Genomic DNA, 20,030 nt, shown 5'->3' with positions numbered 1-20,030 from the left:
GGGCACATTGCTCCTTAGCTACTCCACTGGAGAGCAGAGTCATGGTGCGTCGTCATACACATACAGTATTCATATCTGTTCCAGATGCTGAAAGACTCCCTGACTCCCTACCTGCTAGACTCCCTGCCTGCTGGACTCCCTGACTCCCTGCCTGCTAGACTCCCTGCCTGCTGGACTCCCTGACTCCCTGCCTGCTAAACCCCCTAGCTCCTTCATCACCTACCTAGTGTTTCCAACTCATTTACCTCCAGATTGTAAGCTGACCCCTACTGTTCCATGTCTCTGCAGAATGATTTATATAAAGGACACCCGAAGTGAGAGGGATATGGAGCCTTATATATGTATCTCCTACTAAACAATACCAGTTGCTTGGCAGTGCTGCTGATCTCTTTGGGCGCAGTAGTGTCTGACTCACACACCTGAAACAAGCATGCAGCTAATCTATTCAGATACACCTGATTGCCATGCTTGTTCAGGGTCTATGGCTAAAAGTTTTAGAGGTAGATGATCAGCAGGACAGCCAGGCAAGTGGTATTGTTTAAAAAGGAAATAAATATGGCAGCCTTCTTATCCCCTCAGTTCAGATGTGCTATAAATGTACCTATATTACTGTATGTTTTCTTAGCATGCATTAGATCTAAGATATGTATGTAGTTCTATACTTGTGTTAATGAAGGTTGCAACTATAATGTGCATGCACTATGCATGTATTTATGGTATCCTCCTTTGTCCGTATTCTACTCCATACAGTGCGATAGAAGACGATAGTGCTAAATAGATAATACAAATAAAAAGTGGTAATTGCTTCTAACAGATTGCAGGCAGTAATGTGACAGGAAGTGAGGACAAATCATTGTGATGGGGGTAGAGTCAGCACTGAAAACATTTTGCCAGCAGAGTGAAGAAGAGCCAAAACTGTCATGTTTTATTAATGTTTGAAATGTCATTGGGGAAAAAAGGAAATCTGTTCAACTGGATCATAAAAAAACTAAAAATAGGACAGATGTTTTAGCTCTTACTATTCACATCTTAAAGTGGACCTGAACTCTTCCACAGACAGAACAGAAGGAAAACAGTGAGAAATGCACCCTGTATGTATTTAGAGAGGTTAGCCTGTCTATTTCAACCTCATCTGTGACTACTAGTCACAACTGTAATTTCATCTATCAGCTGTGTCAGCGGGCTGCTTCGGCAGAGCAGGTAATTTGTAAACACAGGATGTTAACTCTATGGCTGCTTCCATGAAGGCAGGAAGTAGACACACTGCAGATTTATTGCAGGATTTGTGTTAGCTGTAAGGGCTTGTTCACACCTTGGGCCTGATTCACAAAGCGGTGCTAACAGTTAGCACCCTGGTGAAAAGCCCTTTATCACGCCTAAACTCAGTTTAGGCATGATAAGTTTAGGTGTGATAAGTTTAGGCATGATAAGTTTAAGCACCAACTGCGTTAGCACCGCAGTGCACAGCTGATCAAAAGTTTTGCGCTAGCAAAGTCTGGTGCACTTTGCATAGAGTTTAATGGCGCTGCTTTGCGTGCGGGACTTTGCACGCTATCTACACTTATCTAAACTTAGCATGCCTAAACTTATCACACCTAAACTTATCACGCCTAAACTTATCACACCTAAACTGGCTTTTCACCAGCGTGGTGCAATGGTTATCATGCCTAAAGTCTCTAACTGGGTTAGCACCGCTTTGTGAATCGAGCCCCTTGCGTCAGGAAGTGAAAAAACAAATCTCTCTGCAAAAGCGCTTTTACAAAAAATCGTAGCATGCAGGTAAAGCGCCGGGAGGTGCTAAAAAAAGTCACTCACAAAATCACAAAACGCTGAACAAAGCCTTCCAAAGAAATGTTTTTCTTTCAAGGTTATTATGTTGTTGCTTATCTTTTTGAGCAGAGAGGAAGTTCTGAAACATAAAAGATACACAACAGCATAGTAAACTTTAGGCTGTATTCACAGTGGGACGTTGTGTTTTAAAGCAACGTCAAAGTCGCAATGTGTCTGTGTTAAGAGGTAACACACTGCAAGCAGTGAGTTACCAGAACACAACATTTTTTTGTGCGACTTTAACTTTGCACTGTGAACGGTCCATAGGATATAGCTGCGTTATAAGACTTTATAACGTGTGACCATAACGTCCCACTGTGAATGAGTACCTTAAAGGGAACCTAAACTGAGGATATGGATTTTTCCTTTTTAAATAATACAAGTTGCCAGTGGCGTAGCTAAGGAGCTGTGGGCCCCGATGCAAGTTTTACAATGGGCCCCCCAAGCACTCTATACATAAAAATTGATACGGCGCACCAAAGCCTGCCAATGGCAACTACAGTGTCAGAGGTGCAAGAAGGGGATGGGGAACAGCTTGTTAATGATCACTACTATTCAAAGCATCTATAGAAGTGATTATTATGAGCACAGGACCAATATAGAGCTAATTCTGCAGTTGAGGGAGGGGCCCCTCAGGCCCAAGGGCCCCGATGCGGTCGCAACCTCTGCACCCCCTATTGCTACGCCCCTGCAAGTTGCCTGAATCGCCTGCTGATCCTGTGTCTCTTTACTTTTAGCCACAGCCACTGAACAAGCATGCAGATCAGGTGCTCTGACTGAAGTCAGACTGGATTAGCTCATGCTTGTTTCAGGTGTGTGATTCCGCCACTACCGCAACCACAGAGATCAGCAGAGTAGTCAGGCAACTGGTATTGCTTAAAAGGAAACATCCATATTCTGCTCAATTAAGATTTCCTTTAAACAAAAAATATTTCTTTGTTACAGCTGATACAAATCCTAAAATACATCTGCACAGTTTCTACTTCCTGATTCATGGAAGTACACATTTTGTGTTTGTGCTTTCAAATCGGCTTATCTGCCATAAGCAGTCATGTGACACATGGGAAGTGAAAGGAGTCGTATCTATTTAAGTTCATGTCAGATTTTAGATGCTTTAGACTACTTCATTTCCTGGCGCCAGGACATAAAATGGTTAACAGAATACACACACACACAGGAGTTGTGAGCACAAATTATGCTAAACTTTACTTCAGCTGCTTTCCTTATATGCTACTCAATACAGGGTTTTGCTCATGCGCAGTATATCATCATATGTCACCATAATTACAGAAAGTCATGTGATTTACGAGAATTAACACAGTTCAATGATCACGGGGAAAACATGTTATTTATGACATTCCAGGTGTCCCCAGTTGGGGCATTTTATGGGTTTTGCCCAGAGAGAAGAATTTGGCTATTCTTTTACCTCATGCAGCCAGCCAGCTCTTCCTGCACAGATGTGTGTGGGTGGCTGATTGTTCTATAGACACATTCATATCACACTGAATAGATACATGAGGCACAGACTTAGATACATGTATGCTTGTATATGAAATTGATCTATATACTAATATATATATATACACATATATATATATATATATATACATATATACCTACATATCCTTTCAGTCCCCCCTTTGGTCATTTCTTCCAAAGGAAGAAGATGACCATACTAAAGCCAATACCTAAAGCAGGCAGAGCTAGCATCACAGTGGGCAAAATTTTGGTCGAAGTCTCCTAATGGTCAAACCACGAATAGCTATTTGGTAAAGTACTCATAACAAAGAAAATGATTAACTAACCTGTAACCTTAAATAATCAATTAAACAATGTTGGCCAATCTAATGGCCGAACAAATCAGAAAAATCAGAAAAGAACCAAATCAGAAATTATTCAGGAAAAAACCCAATAATTATTTTTCCTGATGCAAGAACATTTCTCTTTCCTGATGTGATCTAGTAAAGATCTTATGCGGACTACATGTGAGGGTACACTCATGTGTTTAACTTAGCCTGCGCCAGGGATATTTCTCTTAGATCAATATAAGAAGCTTTCTTATCTCAGCACTTACTCCAAGAGAAACTTCCATCTGCTCTATTTTAGAAAAGGGCTTGTCTAAATACTAGGCCTCAGGTAGGCCAGGGTCAAAAACCCTTATGATGTCAACTAACTCATGCATAAGGTGGCTATATTTGGGAGATAGTGGTCTTGACTCGACAACCGTTTGTGAGGCATGGCAAACTTCTCACCTTCCATCAGCCATTGTACTCCAAGCTATCTCTGTATCCTTTACTCAAAGTCACACACTCCTGTTAACCCAGGGGGTGGACACCAACCCAACTACACTCATACTCAGGTCTTAATGCCCAGAGTACAGAGGCTGAGATCAGAAAATACAGGAGTACTGCCAGAACTCACCAAACAATTCAAAAACGTAGATACAGGCCTCAGTCCGGGACATATTTGTGAGAGGGAATACAGATCACAGCAAGAGACTAGGGAACAAGGCTGCATGAGACCATCAACATCTCTGGCCTTCCAATTATCCCATATTAAATTTACCAATCCGGTTGCTCAAGGCAACTGTGTTGCTGTGAAATTGTAGTCCATCACACCAATCATACTGACCAAAGCCTGTTATGCTTGCTTCAGACAAACAGATACAACTCTGATTCAACAAGGGAAGGGAATGTTAACTAATTGACTTTTTACCACAGTAATGGTAAATATCTATACAAACACACTACAAATCAAAGCAGAAAAAGATGTAACTAATAGCAACCGCTGCCAAAGATACTCTTTCAAGGTCAGGACTAACAGGACAACTGTAATGATGGCTACCTTCAGATTTAACCATACTAGAAGGACTCTGCTAATCACACATATGGACACTCATTAATTATACTCACAATCAGGATAGGACAAAACACAATAGCTACATGAATCCTTCGCAAAACAATTATGGCCAGATTGAATCTACTGAAGACCAAGGTATCAGAGAATAGGAGACTTGTTCCCTGAAAATTGCCCACTGAGATCAGGCCTGCTGAATTATATGTGTAGTAACACATATGAGTATGTATGTATATATATATATATATATATATATATACATTTTACTGTCTGATAAATATACAATTTTATAGTTATCTGGGTTGAAGAAAGATGTGTGTACATAAAGTTTAACCAAAAACGAAGCACCACACTGGCCCATTTCACTGCTGATCCAGAGGAAGGCAAAAAACCCTTATAAGGCATAGTGTTATTAGCCCCAGAAAGGGAAAATTCCTTCCTGACTCCAAAATGGCAATCAGAAAAAATCCCTGGATTATTCAGCATTTGGCCTTATTTAGTAATTGAGATAAAAATATCAGCTCATTACAGATCAACCCATTATTTAACTTACAAAAACCTAATCCTAATTCTTTCCTAAAGGATGATATAGCAGAGATGAAGGCTGTTACTTATTCAGAAAGCAGTAACCCATAATGTGACTTACAACTAACTCTCCATCTAGAATATCCTTAATATCGTAGCCCACCCCTCTAGTACTGAACCAATAGAAGTTATTTTTAGATAAACCAAGGTTTTCCCCATAGCTACTATTAATAGCTTTCCTACGGGCCCAATACACATAAGAATGTCCCACAATCCATACAATCTTCCTGGGTCTGAGATCCAGATCTTGTTCCATTCTTCAACAGATGACACAAGCAACCTTGAAACTTTTATCAGAGCACGCGTTACTGTCCACCTGATGAATAGTCTCTTTTTGGGATTCAGGACTTAGTCCAGTAGAAAATCCTTTAGTAAAGATAGCCTCAGGATAGCTTCTAGTCAGAGACTACCTCTGGATGGATTCATATGGATGGATTACTTCCGGATGGACTCTGGTCTTATCCTCCTCAGGATAGATGTCTGGCAAGTTGTTTCTGAAAGAATAAAGAAAAATGTGCGAGTATCATGTTTTTCCCAAAAATCCAATAAGTCATTTATTTTTCCTAGTACTTGTAATACTACTATGATTCATACTCTCCACCATGAACTTCAAAACATACTTATCGGATCTTTCTATGATCCTAACGGATCTCTCGCAATACCCCGTTCGCATGACGTCGTGTCGCTGTACCCGTGCGAGTATGTGACTCCATACATGGCAGAGAGGATAAATTCCCAATGAATTTTTACACCATAATGAATTCCCATTTTTCCATTACAAGTCACCATAATGAATTCCCATTTTTCCATTACAAGTCACACTCTCATTCCATCATACCTTCCACAATCATACCAAACCCTAAATAGTGATGTATTTAAAGAACTTAGGTGGCCCTAGTGCAATATCTACCTCACTACCACTACATGAAATGACATGACACAGATCACTAGGCCTGGGCAGGGCTGGACATGTGTATAGACAACAAACTAACATATTCCTCTTTTCCCCCATTTGACCATACATTAAAGTTATTTTAATGTCTGGTCAGAGTTAGTAAGCTATAAGGCATACTATGAGCAGGGTCCCAGTACAGGGTTGGATCCCCTTCCGGGTTTTAAAGCTACAGACATACAAGAAACATCTATAGTGTCCTTTTCCCCATAGTGCGCTTATGGTACTACAGTTATGGTTGTCCCCAAGACACACCTCTGTAGGCACATATACAAAGAACAGCACTACAGAGACTAGGCTAAGGTCTCCTTACTAAACAGAGATAAAGTTTCTAATCAGTACACTATAAAATTAAACAGTGTATTTTTTCTCTCTGGAGTCTTCAGAACAGTGAAAAATCCATAAAATAATTGTCATACCAACATCAAATGATTCTGCAGTTTGTCAAAAAGTTCAAGCAAACTAAAATAAACTATTTTCCTAAGGATGAAAAAATGTACTTATTTTCCTATGCTGAGTGTAAGGATTTATTTTAATTTAATTTAAGGGTTTTGGGCTTAAAAAAAACATATATTCTTATTAAATACAGGAGATGACCACAAAAATGACCTGGACCCATATATGAAGCCTTAAATGGCGTTTCTGCTAAAGTATTATGCAGTGACAGCATACTACCCACAGAAACTCAGATACAGGAAATTCAGTGTTTTTATGCAAATATTGCTGACGGATCTCAAAATTGCGTTCATAGTTTTACAAATCTACGATCAGATACAATATCTCCGTAACAGTGATACTTAGAAACATTTGAATCAGAATGTAGGCAGTTTACATTTCATTTTAAAATGTGGCTTGAAGGAGCTTTTTTTTTTCTTCTCTCTGTGTGGCGAAGAGAGATAGATTTATGATGAGGACTTAATATTATTTTTTATATATTCTGGTGGACCAGACCAGCATGGAGGACTTTACAGAGACTTTACAGAGGCGGCATTTCAACAAAACGTAGGTGTGTTTTTATATAAGATATCTATCTGTTAGGAGTTTTATTTAAAACATTCCCTATCAACATATGAGCAACATTTTTTCCTCAAAATGTCTAGGAATGATCCGCATTGAACCACTGAATATAATATATGAATCCTATATGACTCTGAAATATGTTATTTCAGTAGTCCATAGAAATTCTGTTCAAAAGAACACAACTAACTATTACTTTTAAAAAAATGTGATACAATTTCTAACTCTAATTACACATATTATGGGTCTAAGTGATATCCATAGAGTTATTAAGTTGTACTAAAAGCTCAATTCATTTTACACAAAAACTATACTAACACGGTGGTGTAGCAACCAGTGCTTTCACCTTGTAATGTTACTCAAATCTCCTCCTGTCTGCATGGGTTTCCCCTAGGCACTCAGTTTCCTCACCCAAAAAAAACACAGACAAATCTATTCTGTAATATGGGAAACTTCATTTACATACATATAAACCTGGGTGACAATTGGTATCAGTGAAATCTAATTTAATTTAAGGACACTAAGTTTCAGGAGAAAAATCATTCTTATTAAAACTTCCTATACTAGACTTTACTATACTAGACTTTTGGACTTATTTAGAGACTGCCACGTGTGTAGTGAACACAGAAGCAGGTATATTAAGGAATGAAAGGGACAAAACTTTATTAAACTCTAACATCTAACTAAGAGAAACCTAAGATGTTATTTAGATAAATATTTTTTTTTTTGTAAATTCTTTTTATTAAAGATTTTCTCTTAAAACATTTCCCAAAAGGAATATATATATATATATATATATATATATATATATATATATATATATATATATATATATATATATATATATATATATAAATTATTCACTGTTCCAAATACTCCAATAATATAACTCATAAAATTCCTACTTTAATATATCCGCATATACGTATATTACATGTATACGTACATACAGATATATTATATTCATAATTACTCTAAGCTCTAAAGACTCTTTAGCAGTAGCACGTTTAAGTTAGTTCCTCATTTTACTTCTGGTGGCGTAGTTTCTCAGAGAAGAGGAAAAAAAAAATCCACTTTTAAAAAATGACATTTAACCCTTTCTAGACTCTGCCACTTATCAAGTATACATCCGTATATATGCAGAAATCATTATTAACAGAGAAAAAGAGATAAAAAAACGACTATTTCATAAGGACAATATACCTGACATTACTCCATACATACGGACATATATGTTTCCTAATTAATCTAATGTTTAATGTTAAACCCTATTAGAGTAAAAAGTAATAAACTTTTTACTTCCTCATTTCTCTCCTCATTTTACTTTCCTGTCACTGACTACTTCAGAAGAGAAACCCACACAGATGTTGGCTGGCGTAGATTAGATCACTTAAAAATGACATGTCCTCATCTTTAACCCTTTCAAACTTACAGGGGAAATTCTAACACTATTTAATAAAACTACTTAAAGGGATACTGTAGGGGGGTCGGGGGAAAATGAGCTGAACTTACCCGGGGCTTCTAATGGTCCCCCGCAGACATCCTGTGCCTCGCAGCCACTCACCGATGCTCCGGCTCCGCCTCCAGTTCACTTCTGGAATTTCTGACTTTAAAGTCAGAAAACCACTGCGCCTGCACGCCCGTGTCCTCGCTCCCGCTGATGTCACCAGGAGTGTACTGCGCAGACACAGACCATACTGGGCCTGCGCTGTGCACTCTTGATGACATCAGCGAGATCGAGGACACGGCAACACAGGCACAGTGGTTTTCTGACTTTAAAGTCTGAAATTCCAGAAGTGAACCGGAGGCGGGGCCGGAGCATCGGTGAGTGGCTGCGCCAACACAGGATGTCTGCGGGGGACCGTTAGAAGCCCCGGGTAAGTTCAGCTCATTTTCCCCTGACCCCCCTACAGTATCCCTTTAAGTATTCCTGATTATTTCAAAATTACATCTGCATTTAGCTAAAAAATCATTACCCATAACTCTACAGTATCTGTCTAATTAAAATAACTTAAAGAAGTAATTTCCTAATGAGAAAGAAGAAAATCTATTTTATGAGGCACCTATACCCACATACTTTCACGGGTGAACTAAGGAGCTGCGGCCCCTGGGGTAGGTTTTACATTAGGGCCCCCCCCCCAAAAAAAACTCTATACATAGCAATTGGTACAGGGCGCCAAAATTTACCAAGGACAAACACAGTGCCAGGGGTGCAAGAAAGGGAAACAGTGTATTAAGGATTGCTACTTATTCAAAGCATCTATAGAGCATCTATAGAAGTGATTATTACCACTACAGGATCAATAGAACGTTAGTACTGTGATAGAGGGTGGACCCTTCGGGCCCTTGTGGACCAAAGGCCTCGGGGCCTCTGTACCCCCTATTGTTACGTCCCTGCGGTTATCACCTTTCTATAATACATATCACAAGCATGTACGCAATACAATCTCTCAATTTACACACATATGTGTCAGTTTACACACAATACATATGAATACATTATGATACATGTTATTCCATAACTATATCCTAATTTACAGGAAATAATTACATTACTGTATTTCGGAAATGTTCTCTTACAAAAAAGCTTATATTAAATGACCCATGGATAATTCAGATAATTTTAATGATCGGCCATCTACAAAAACCCAGCATAACAGATCTTTTCCAAAGGTGGCGTCTGAAACCAGTTTGTACGTACATAGAATTTATACTGGCGATTTCAGTAAGTGACCGCTCTCATCTGAATCCCAAGAGTGTCTCCAATATTACTAATCATCTTTTTAGAAATCTTCAGAAAATACAGTAATGATCTTATAACACTTTATATAATACTCTATCATCGCTGGCGCAACCAGACGGAGAACAGACATAAAACACACATTACTAGTCAAGATTAATACACAAACAAGACAGACTTGGACATATATAATTCTAATCACCGTTAGACATAGTTCTTTAACCAATTATATATGGATTGAACTATTACTCCTCTCTCCCCCCCAAGGGAATGACAGCCCAAGACTAATATACTATATTATATTCTAACCAAAAATGAACGAAATATTTTTCTCCCAGATATTCTGGCAACATAAAGGTTCATAAATTTCATCTATATTAGGGATTGGGATAGGAAACATTTTGACAATATTTTGACCCATTGATCTAATTCCAGTTTTATACTGTAATTTATTGGCCCTCTATTAAATCTATGTGTCAACTACAAATATAAGATATTGCCGTACCAATAGACAATTCTTATCTAGATAAATATAATTTATATATTTTTAAATTTATCGACACTATTTTTATCAATAACTACTATTTATCAATAGTTCTATCTATAATTCCCATCTCATGAGAACAAAACAAACTTTGTCTAGGGATTTTATCTTTCTACAACCTCACTAAACCCAAACTGTTTCTCAGAATTTAATAACTTTTTTCTTAACCTTGCTAATAAAACAGATTATTAGTTACAAAACAAACACAGACAAATAATCCAAAACATCTGAAGCTTATCTGACATTATAAAAACCTTACAAAAATAACCTATAATAAACCCATTCAAAACCTAAGAAGAACTACAAGTACCCAGAAATCTATACCATATGGTGTCCTGTTCATTTCCCAAATGAACTCTATTTTCTTGTCAAAAGAAAATTTATTGAAGTTGATCAGACTTCAAATTTGCTAGATTTTTCCCCAAAAATCTATATTTCCCTTAGACCTACTAAGAGAAGTGTAATAGACTTACCAAAAGTCTACCTTTTCCCTAATTTTTTTTTTTTTTTTTTAAACTAAGGCCTTCTAAAAACCTTATAATCTATATAATTAAATTATACTATCAAAAAACACAAACTCCAACACCGGATTCGTTTTGGTATCAACAGAAATTTCACATAAATAATATAGACACCTCTCTCTTTAAAAAAATAAAAAGAGAAATATAGTCATATTACTTACGTGATATTCTTGAAGAAGACCATCCGCGACGAGCCCTCAGCTGAAAGGAGTCGTATCTATTTAAGTTCATGTCAGATATCAGATGCTTTAGACTACTTCATTTCCTGGCGCCAGGACATAAAATGGTTAACAGGAGTTGTGAGCACAAATTATGCTAAACTTTACTTCAGCTGCTTTCCTTATATGCTACTCAATACAGGGTTTTGCTCATGCGCAGTATATCATCATATGTCACCATAATTACAGAAAGTCATGTGATTTACGAGAATTAACACAGTTCAATGATCATGGGGAAAACATGTTATTTATGACATTCCAGGTGTCCCCAGTTGGGGCATTTTATGGGTTTTGCCCAGAGAGAAGAATTTGGCTATTCTTTTACCTCATGCAGCCAGCCAGCTCTTCCTGCACAGATGTGTGTGGGTGGCTGATTGTTCTATAGACACATTAATATCACACTGAATAGATACATGAGGCACAGACTTAGATACATGTATGCTTGTATATGAAATTGATCTATATACTAATATATATATATATATACACACATATATATATATATATATATATATATATATATATATATATATATATACATATATACCTACATATCCTTTCAGGAAGGATCAAGTTACAACTAGTAATTAGACACAAATAAGGGGGAATTACACAGGCTAAACTCTTTCAGTACATACAGGGTGCATTTCTGTTATGTTTTCCTTGTGTCCTGTGCAGGAGTTCAGGTCCACTTTAAATAAAACCTTTAAGATGTCTACTTTTTTGTTCACGATCAAATCAGTCACATTGTCCCATCACAAGACTATAGTTTTCTGGTATGCCTCAGGGGTATTATGGAAGCACACCTAAACTCAAAATTAAACAACAACCAACAATTCTAAAAACAATAATGTTGAGTAAAGTAAATGATAAGAATTTTTAGCATAGCGTCTTTTTTTTAGTAAGAGACTTTTTGGTCCCTTTATGTCCCAAATATCCCAGTAGTTCTGGGGCACCATGAGCTAACTGGATGCTCTGTAAAACTTGGTCTAATTCCTACATCATAAAGCTATATTAATCCACGTTTTGCACTGATGAGGAGCAATCCCTCTGAAGAAGCTGTATGCATTTTGGATTAGTAAGGCTCTGTGAAATTAATAGGCCTAATTAATAGGGGAGTTTTTGGGCATAGGCAACGCAGGGGGGGATTACAGCTGCCCAGAATCCCTCCTCAGACCAGGGCCGTTGCAGTGTCTGGGGACAGGCACAAGTTGAGATACCAGAATATCTGCAGATATCCTGCAGCTCACAGCACTGCCCCCTCTTCCCCTGCTACAGTTGAGTTTGGGTTTTTCAGAAGCATGTGTACAGAGCATGGAACAGCTCTGGGCAGCTTAACAGAGACAGAGTCAGGTATGAGCACAGCCCTGTGCCCTGCTGTGTGAATGCTTCACTTTCCCCTTCATTAGCAATGTTGGCTGTCCTCATTATTATCTGTATCCAAACTGCTTGTGATCGATCCCGTTGTTGGACGGGAAATTGCATTATGTGTACCCAGCATGATGCCCTACCATATTATTATACTGTATTGTGTGTGGCTGAGGGAGACCTTTCAAAATCCTGGGTTTGCCCCTGACAGGCCACTCTATAATGTCTCTCTTTGAACCTCCTTCTGTCTCCATTTGTGGCTCCTTCCATCTCCTTGTGCCACCTTCGGTTCCCCTGTGCCACCTCTGCCTCCCTGTGCGCCCAGAGATGAATTAAAGTGAAATGGTGCCCTAGGTAGGCAATGACTTTGGGCCCACACTTGATGGCCACCTAACTTTTTGACAAGATTTGTTGGGGGGGGGGGGTTAGCATTAGCCAGACCCCTAGACTCTCTTCAGACCTGCCTAAGTTGCCGTGTGAATAATCTGGCTCTGTGTGCCTCACCCTGTCCCACTGTGCGTCATTCTGTTCCCCTTTTTATGCCTCTCACTGTCTCCTTGTCCCATTATCTGTTCCTGTCACCCTCCTGCACTCCCCCAGTCCAATGTGTAATGGCATAGTATAGCTCAGCAGAAGCTGTGCTCTAACCGCCCCTCTGGAGTCCAGTGCTGTGCCTGTGCAACCATCCTGTCTGTTTTCTGCTCCCTCTAGTGCTGGCTCTCCTCATGCAGTGTGTAATCTTGCTACAGGCGGTAGGAGATGCTGGGTTTAGAGTGAGTGGTGAGCAGACAGGTGGAAGCACAGCACTGGACTCCAGCAGAGAGGTGAGAGCACAGCTTCACTATACTCTGCCATCACACACTAAGCTGGGGTAGTGCAGCAAGGAGGTGTGCAACTAAATGCGACAGGATCGGCGGGTTGTTTGTATCTCAGGCACTCCCTGTATTATGCATCCCTATTTGGCACATGGTTTATATTCCTTTGTATGTGGAGCTTTTTTTCAGGGGGAAGGAGTAGCAAAAAGGCTAGAAGCAGCCCTGCTCTAAGTATACTTTGCACTCCAGCAGCACAGTGATGTAGTGGTTAGAACTCTTGCCTTGCAGTGCTGGCTGGGTCCCCGGTTCAAATCCCAGCCTATCCCCCTATGTGCATGGAGTTTGTATGTTCTCCCCGTATCTCCCCCCACATCCCAAAAACATACAGATAAGTTTATTAGCTTATATGGGAGCCCCTTTGAGGGACAGTTTAATGACAAGACAATATGCTCTGTACAGCGCTGCGGAAGATGTTGGCACTATGTAAATAATAATAACAGTTCTGAATGGCTTTAAGGGATGAAAAGGGATGATTTGCATCACCAGTAATGCATCATAGGAGATCTCGGGTAAAAATGGACGTGGGGGAAGCCGAAATTTCAAAATATTGTTTATAACAGTGTTTCTTTTTTTTATTCATTTTTCCATCTTCTCCATTAAAATAATAAATATGTTAAAATAATGGCATTAAAGAGAGGGGGATGAAGCCAACATTGCAAAATAGCGTACATAACAATGTTTTTTTTTATCTTTTTTTCAAGAATATCTCTAGTAGACTATTAAATATGGCAAAATAATGGTATTAAAAAGGGTACCGGGGGAAGCTTAAATCAGTGTAAATAATAAATACACTTGTATATTGGGCGCCAAATGAACATGAAAAAATATTTACAGTGGCAATGATGATAACAAAACACTGCTCTATATTACCGATGTTTTACTATAAATAAACCTAACCCTACTCTCACACATCCATACCCCCCCCCCCCCCCCCCCCGGCTCCGATGCCTAATACTAAAACCCTACCTTCTGACGGCTAATAGTGTTGGGCGAACAGTGTTCGCCACTGTTCGGGTTCTGCAGAACATCACCCTGTTCGGGTGATGTTCGAGTTCGGCCGAACACCTGATGGTGTTCGGCCAAACCGTTCGGCCACATGGCCGAACTAAGAGCGCATGGCCGAACGTTCCCTAAACGTTCGGCTAGCGCTGTGATTGGCCGAACGGGTCACGTGGTTCAGACCCGAACGCGCTCTGATTGGCCGAACTGTCACGTGGTTCGGGTAAATAAATACCCGAACCACGTCATATCTCCGCCATTTGTCTGTAGGTTTAGCTTTGGGTAGGCAGGCAGGGTAGTTCGCGCTCCAACCACGCTAGCCAGGGTCCCCCCAGTCATTGTGTCGCTGCTGGGAATAGTAGTACACCGCTCGCTCAGCCACACTATATAGCATTCTGTTTACTGCCACTCTGTGTACCTCGCTCAGCCACACTATATAGCATTCTGTTTACTGTTCTTTGTCTGCTGGGAATAGTAGTACACCGCTCGCTCAGCCACACTATATAGCATTCTGTTTACTGCCACTCTGTGTACCTCGCTCAGCCACACTATATAGCATTGTGTTTACTGCCACTCTGTGTCTGCTGGGAATAGTAGTACACCGCTCACCCGCCACTGTATAGCATTGTGCTCTGTGTCGCTACTGGGAATAGTGGTACACCGCTCACCCACCACTGTATAGCATTGTGCTCTGTGTCGCTGCTGGGAATAGTGGTACACCGCTCAGCCACACTATATAGCATTCTGTTTACTGTTCTGTGTCTGCTGGGAATAGTAGTACACCGCTCGCTCAGCCACACTATATAGCATTCTGTTTACTGCCACTCTGTGTACCTCGCTCAGCCACACTATATAGCATTGTGTTTACTGCCACTCTGTGTCTGCTGGGAACAGTAGTACACCGCTCGCTCAGCCACACTATATAGCATTGTGTTTACTGCCACTCTGTGTCTGCTGGGAACAGTAGTTCACTGCCACTCACTCAGTCACCCCATTACTATATAGCATTGCTGGGATCTGTAGTACTCTGCTCACCCACCCATACCATTGTACTGCCAGTCACTGTGTATATTGCTGGGATCTGTAGTACTTCACTCACCGTCAACCACTATATAGCATTGCGTACTCTGCCAGTCAGTGTGTATATTGCTGGGATCAGTAATACTCCACTCAACGTCAACCACTATATGAGCTCACCATGAGTTCCTCAGAGACCTCCGCTGTGAGCAGCGCTCCCAACAACAGCAACAGCCAACGCCCCACGCAAGCTATAACATCCACCCCAGCAGCCAGTGGTCAGCAGCAGCCCTCCCCGGAAGAGAACGTTGTGTCCATCGGTCCGGCGCCAGAGTGATTATTGAGGGCTGCCATTGAGGAGATGATGGGGCCTGATGTGGAGGAGGAGGTCGGGCTCAGGCCAGCATCCCAAGTTAATGTTGAGGACGATGAGGGGTCTGTGTCTGGGGATGTTGGGGTGGCAGAGGTGGTGGGTGGGTCAGACTCAGGAGAAGAGTTGTATGATGAGGATGATGATCGGGACCATCTGTATGTGCCTCAGAGTCCGACCCCGGAAAACATGTTGTATCGTGTGTTTAGGTACTAAAATCTGCGTTCCCACTTCCCAGTACTGCCCGGGTCCACGGATCCATATAATTTTTTGGGCAGCACTATCAAACTGTGGTACTATGAGTGAGTTGCCATGGTCCTTCTGTGCTGTCACACTCACCGTCTGTCTGCAGATGGATTGTTCAACACAGCTACGCCATCTGAAATGTAGTCCTTGACCATCTTCTCCAGGCGATTGGTGTTGGAGGACGTGGAACTGCCCGATTGCTGTTCTGTGGGCTGCTGCATGGGTGTCAGAAAATGTTCCCACTCCAAGGACACTGCCAATACCATTCCCTTTTGGGCACTAGCAGCAGCTTGTGTTCTTTGCTGCCCTCCTGGTCCTCCTGGGTTTGCTGAAGTCAGTCTGTCGGCGTACAACTGGCTAGAGAAGGAGGAGGATGTCAATCTCCTCTCTAAAGTCTCCATCCTCAAGGGCCTGCTGGAATTGTTCCATTTTTGACCTGTCTGACACTTTCTTCAATCAGTTTTTTAACATTGTGTTTGTATAAACTGGGTATAAACCCAGTAATTGGTGTTGTCCAGAATAATGAATAATAATGTATAGTGAATAATGCGCGGGCCGCGTTCAATGCAGTCTAGCATGAATTGAGCCATGTGTGCCAGAGAATCCTGCCAGACTCCTCTGTCTTCATGTTCTTGTGAGCGTTGTGATTGTTGTGATGCACCATATTCGTCACCAGCATCACTTTCTTCCTCTTCTGCTGTCCATTCCCGATAAATTGTCCAACGTGCACCGCTCTGTCCCTCAGCAGTGGGGGCATCCAATTCCTGCTCCAACTCCAGCTGTTCCTCGTCCTGTTCTTTGTCATAGCTGGGACCAGCGTTTCCTGAGGCAGGTTGCCTGATGTTGGTATCATCACGCTGATCGTTTTCATCTTCAGATTCCCCCACTTGCATCATGCCAGCGGTTTCCATCTTCAACATTGATTTCTTCAGTAAACACAGCAGTGGTATTGTAATGCTGACTGTAGAGTTGTCACTGCTCAGTCACAAGCAACGTGGATTGCTCAAAATTTTGGAGGACTTGGCAGAGATCCAACATGGTGGCCCAATCAGATCCACAGAAGCTTGGTAGCTAGCTGCTGGAATGTGCCTCGGCACTGCGCAAAAGCGTGCTAGCATGTGCAGCGTAGAATTCCAGCGCGTAGGGAGGGACATCACCCAGCGAGCGATGATGCGCTAGATTGAAGCGCTCCTGCATCTCTTGGTGAGTCCTTCAGAAGCGGTACTGGACTTTTAAAAATGTTTTTTTTTTTCCTTCAACAGAAGATCTGCCACGTTGGAGTGAGGAGGACGCCACCGACCCCGACACCAAGCTGAACCCCGGCGAACTCCAAGCAGAGGATCTTCAGGAACCCTCAAGGCTTTGAGCAAGCTGAGGAGGATCAGCAGTCCCGACGAGACCTCTCCTCATATGTGACTGTGTGCAGTGGAGTAGAGCTCCCCAGAACAACCTCTCACTTGTCACTTTGTCACTGGTCACTTTGTCACTTTGTCACTTTGTCACTTGTCACTTTGTCACTTGTCACTTGTCACTTTGTCACTTGTCACTTGTCACTTTGTCATTTTGTCACTTTGTCATTTTGTCACTTTGTCAGTCACTTTGTCACTTTGTCACTGGTAGGGCTGATCGGAACAGCTGAATTCCGATTTCGTCGAAATTTCGTGTACCGCATGCGAAAACCGAGTTTCGTGTTCCGAATTTTCGTGTTCCGAGTGCATTTCTATTGATTTAAATAGTGTTAACTTCTGCGGTTAATTGTAAAGCCCCCGTACATGCTATCATCACCAAATTTGGCATGTATATTAAGCAGATGAGTAGGAACATGGTAAAAAAAAAAATTGTGAAAAGAGCTTATAGTTTTTGAGCAAATCGATTTCAAAGTTTCATAAGAAAAATGTTTTTTAAACTGTGTAAAATGACACTGCTGCAGAGCAGGTTACTGCATTCCGAGTTCTGTATACATATTGTATACATTTCATGAAAACAGACAGCGTGGGGTCCCCCCTCCCAAGCCTCCTTAACCCCTTGTCCCCCATGCAGGCTGGGATAGCCAGAATGCGGAGTCCCGGCCACGTGGGGCTTCGCACCCTGAGCTATACCAGCCCACATGGTCCATGGTATGGGGGGGCTCTGGAGGAGAGGGGCGGCCAACCTCCCCCTCTCCCCCAGAGCCCTTGTCCAATCCATGGACAAGGGGCTCTTCCCCACCTCCGGTGCCCCAGGAGGAGGTGGGGGCCGCCGACGTCCTGGGGGGTTCATGGTGCCATCCGGGGTTCCCCTTTAACAAGCGGACCCCGGAAGCCGCCCCCTCCCCAGGAGAAATGAGTATAGGGGTACACGGTACCCCTTACCCATTTCAGCAGAGTTAAAAAAAGAAATAAAAACACGACAACGAAAAAAGTCCTTTATTGTTCTAAATTAACCAGGGATACTTACCTTGCAATAATCTCACGCCCGTAACCTCAGGAGTGGTCCCACGCCAGTATCCTCTTATGACATCCCACCTCCCTCCCACACTGACTAACTCCCACCACTGAATGGTCACAGTCAGCCTCTGCATCTGTATAGCAGAGGCTGAGAACACGAAAATTTTGCCTTTAAAACAAGAAATTTCGGCAAACAGTGATGCAATCAAAATGGCCACTGGGAAATCCCCGATCGCTGGAGGCCACACTAGAGTGGCGAAACCAGTGATTTTTCACATAGATGGTGGGTCCAGGTGACTAGAGCAGGAGGTGCCCTAATCCCCTGGACCCACCCATTCATGTGAAAAACCGCGTATTCTGACACTCTGAGGTGGCCTCCGGGGAACGGGGATTCCCCAGCAGCCATTTTGTTTATGACACTGTTTGCCGAAAATTCTTGTTTTAGCAAACAATTTTCGTGTTTCTAGCTTATGCAATACAGATTGCAGAGGCCGTCTACAGCCATTCATCCCCAGGAGTTCTGCAGGATCGGCAGGTGCGCGGGACCTCCTAAGAGAATAGAGGGGGTCACAGCGCAGGAAGATGGGAAAGTGGGCACAGAGCGGCGGGGAGGGGGGGAGCCTCCCCTCCCTCACCTAGGGCCCCCCCTTGCGCACTCCCCCCCCACCTCCAGAATTCCAGCCAGCCAGCAGAACGGCTTACCGAGAGCGATAGCTCTGTGTGCCGCTGGTCTGGTATTCTGCACTGACACTGTCCAATCACGCTCTTGCAGTACTTCCTGTGAGAGCATAATTGGACAATGGAATGCAGGAGACCAGACCAGCAGCGGCACACAGAGCTCTTCTCTCGGTAAGTGATTCCCGCTCGCTGCCAAGTTTCCAAGTTTAGGTAGGCAGGTATATAGGTGTCCCCAGTATAGATATACCCAGGTCTATAGGTGTCCCCAGTTTAGGTAGGCAGGTCACCAGTTAGTGGGGGCCCCCATGCTGGAAGGGGGGCAGTGGGTGCAAAATGGCGGGGAGGAGTGGAAGCCTTCCCCCCTCCCTCACCTAGGGTCAACCTTCCGTGCTCCCCCTCCAAAATTGCAGCCAGCAGCGGCAGTGAGCGGGAATCACTTACCGAGAGAAGAGCTCTGTGTGCCGCTGCTGGTCTGGTCTCCTGCATTGCATTGCAAGGCAAAATTTTCGTGTTCTCAGCCTCTGCTATACAGATGCAGAGGCTGACTGTGACCATTCAGTGGTGGGAGTTAGTCAGTGTGGGAGGGAGGTGGGATGTCATAAGAGGATACTGGCGTGGGACCACTCCTGAGGCTACTGGCGTGAGATTATCCCAAGGTAAGTATCCCTGGTTAATTTAGAACAATAAAGGACTTTTTTCGTTGTCGTGTTTTTATTTCTTTTTTTAACTCTGCTGAAATGGGTAAGGGGTACCGTGTACCCCTATGCTCATTTCTCCTGGGGAGGGGG

Source organism: Hyperolius riggenbachi, chromosome 1 (assembly GCF_040937935.1).
Source record: "Hyperolius riggenbachi isolate aHypRig1 chromosome 1, aHypRig1.pri, whole genome shotgun sequence".
NCBI lineage: Eukaryota > Metazoa > Chordata > Amphibia > Anura > Hyperoliidae > Hyperolius > Hyperolius riggenbachi.
This window is presented reverse-complemented; position numbering follows the sequence as displayed.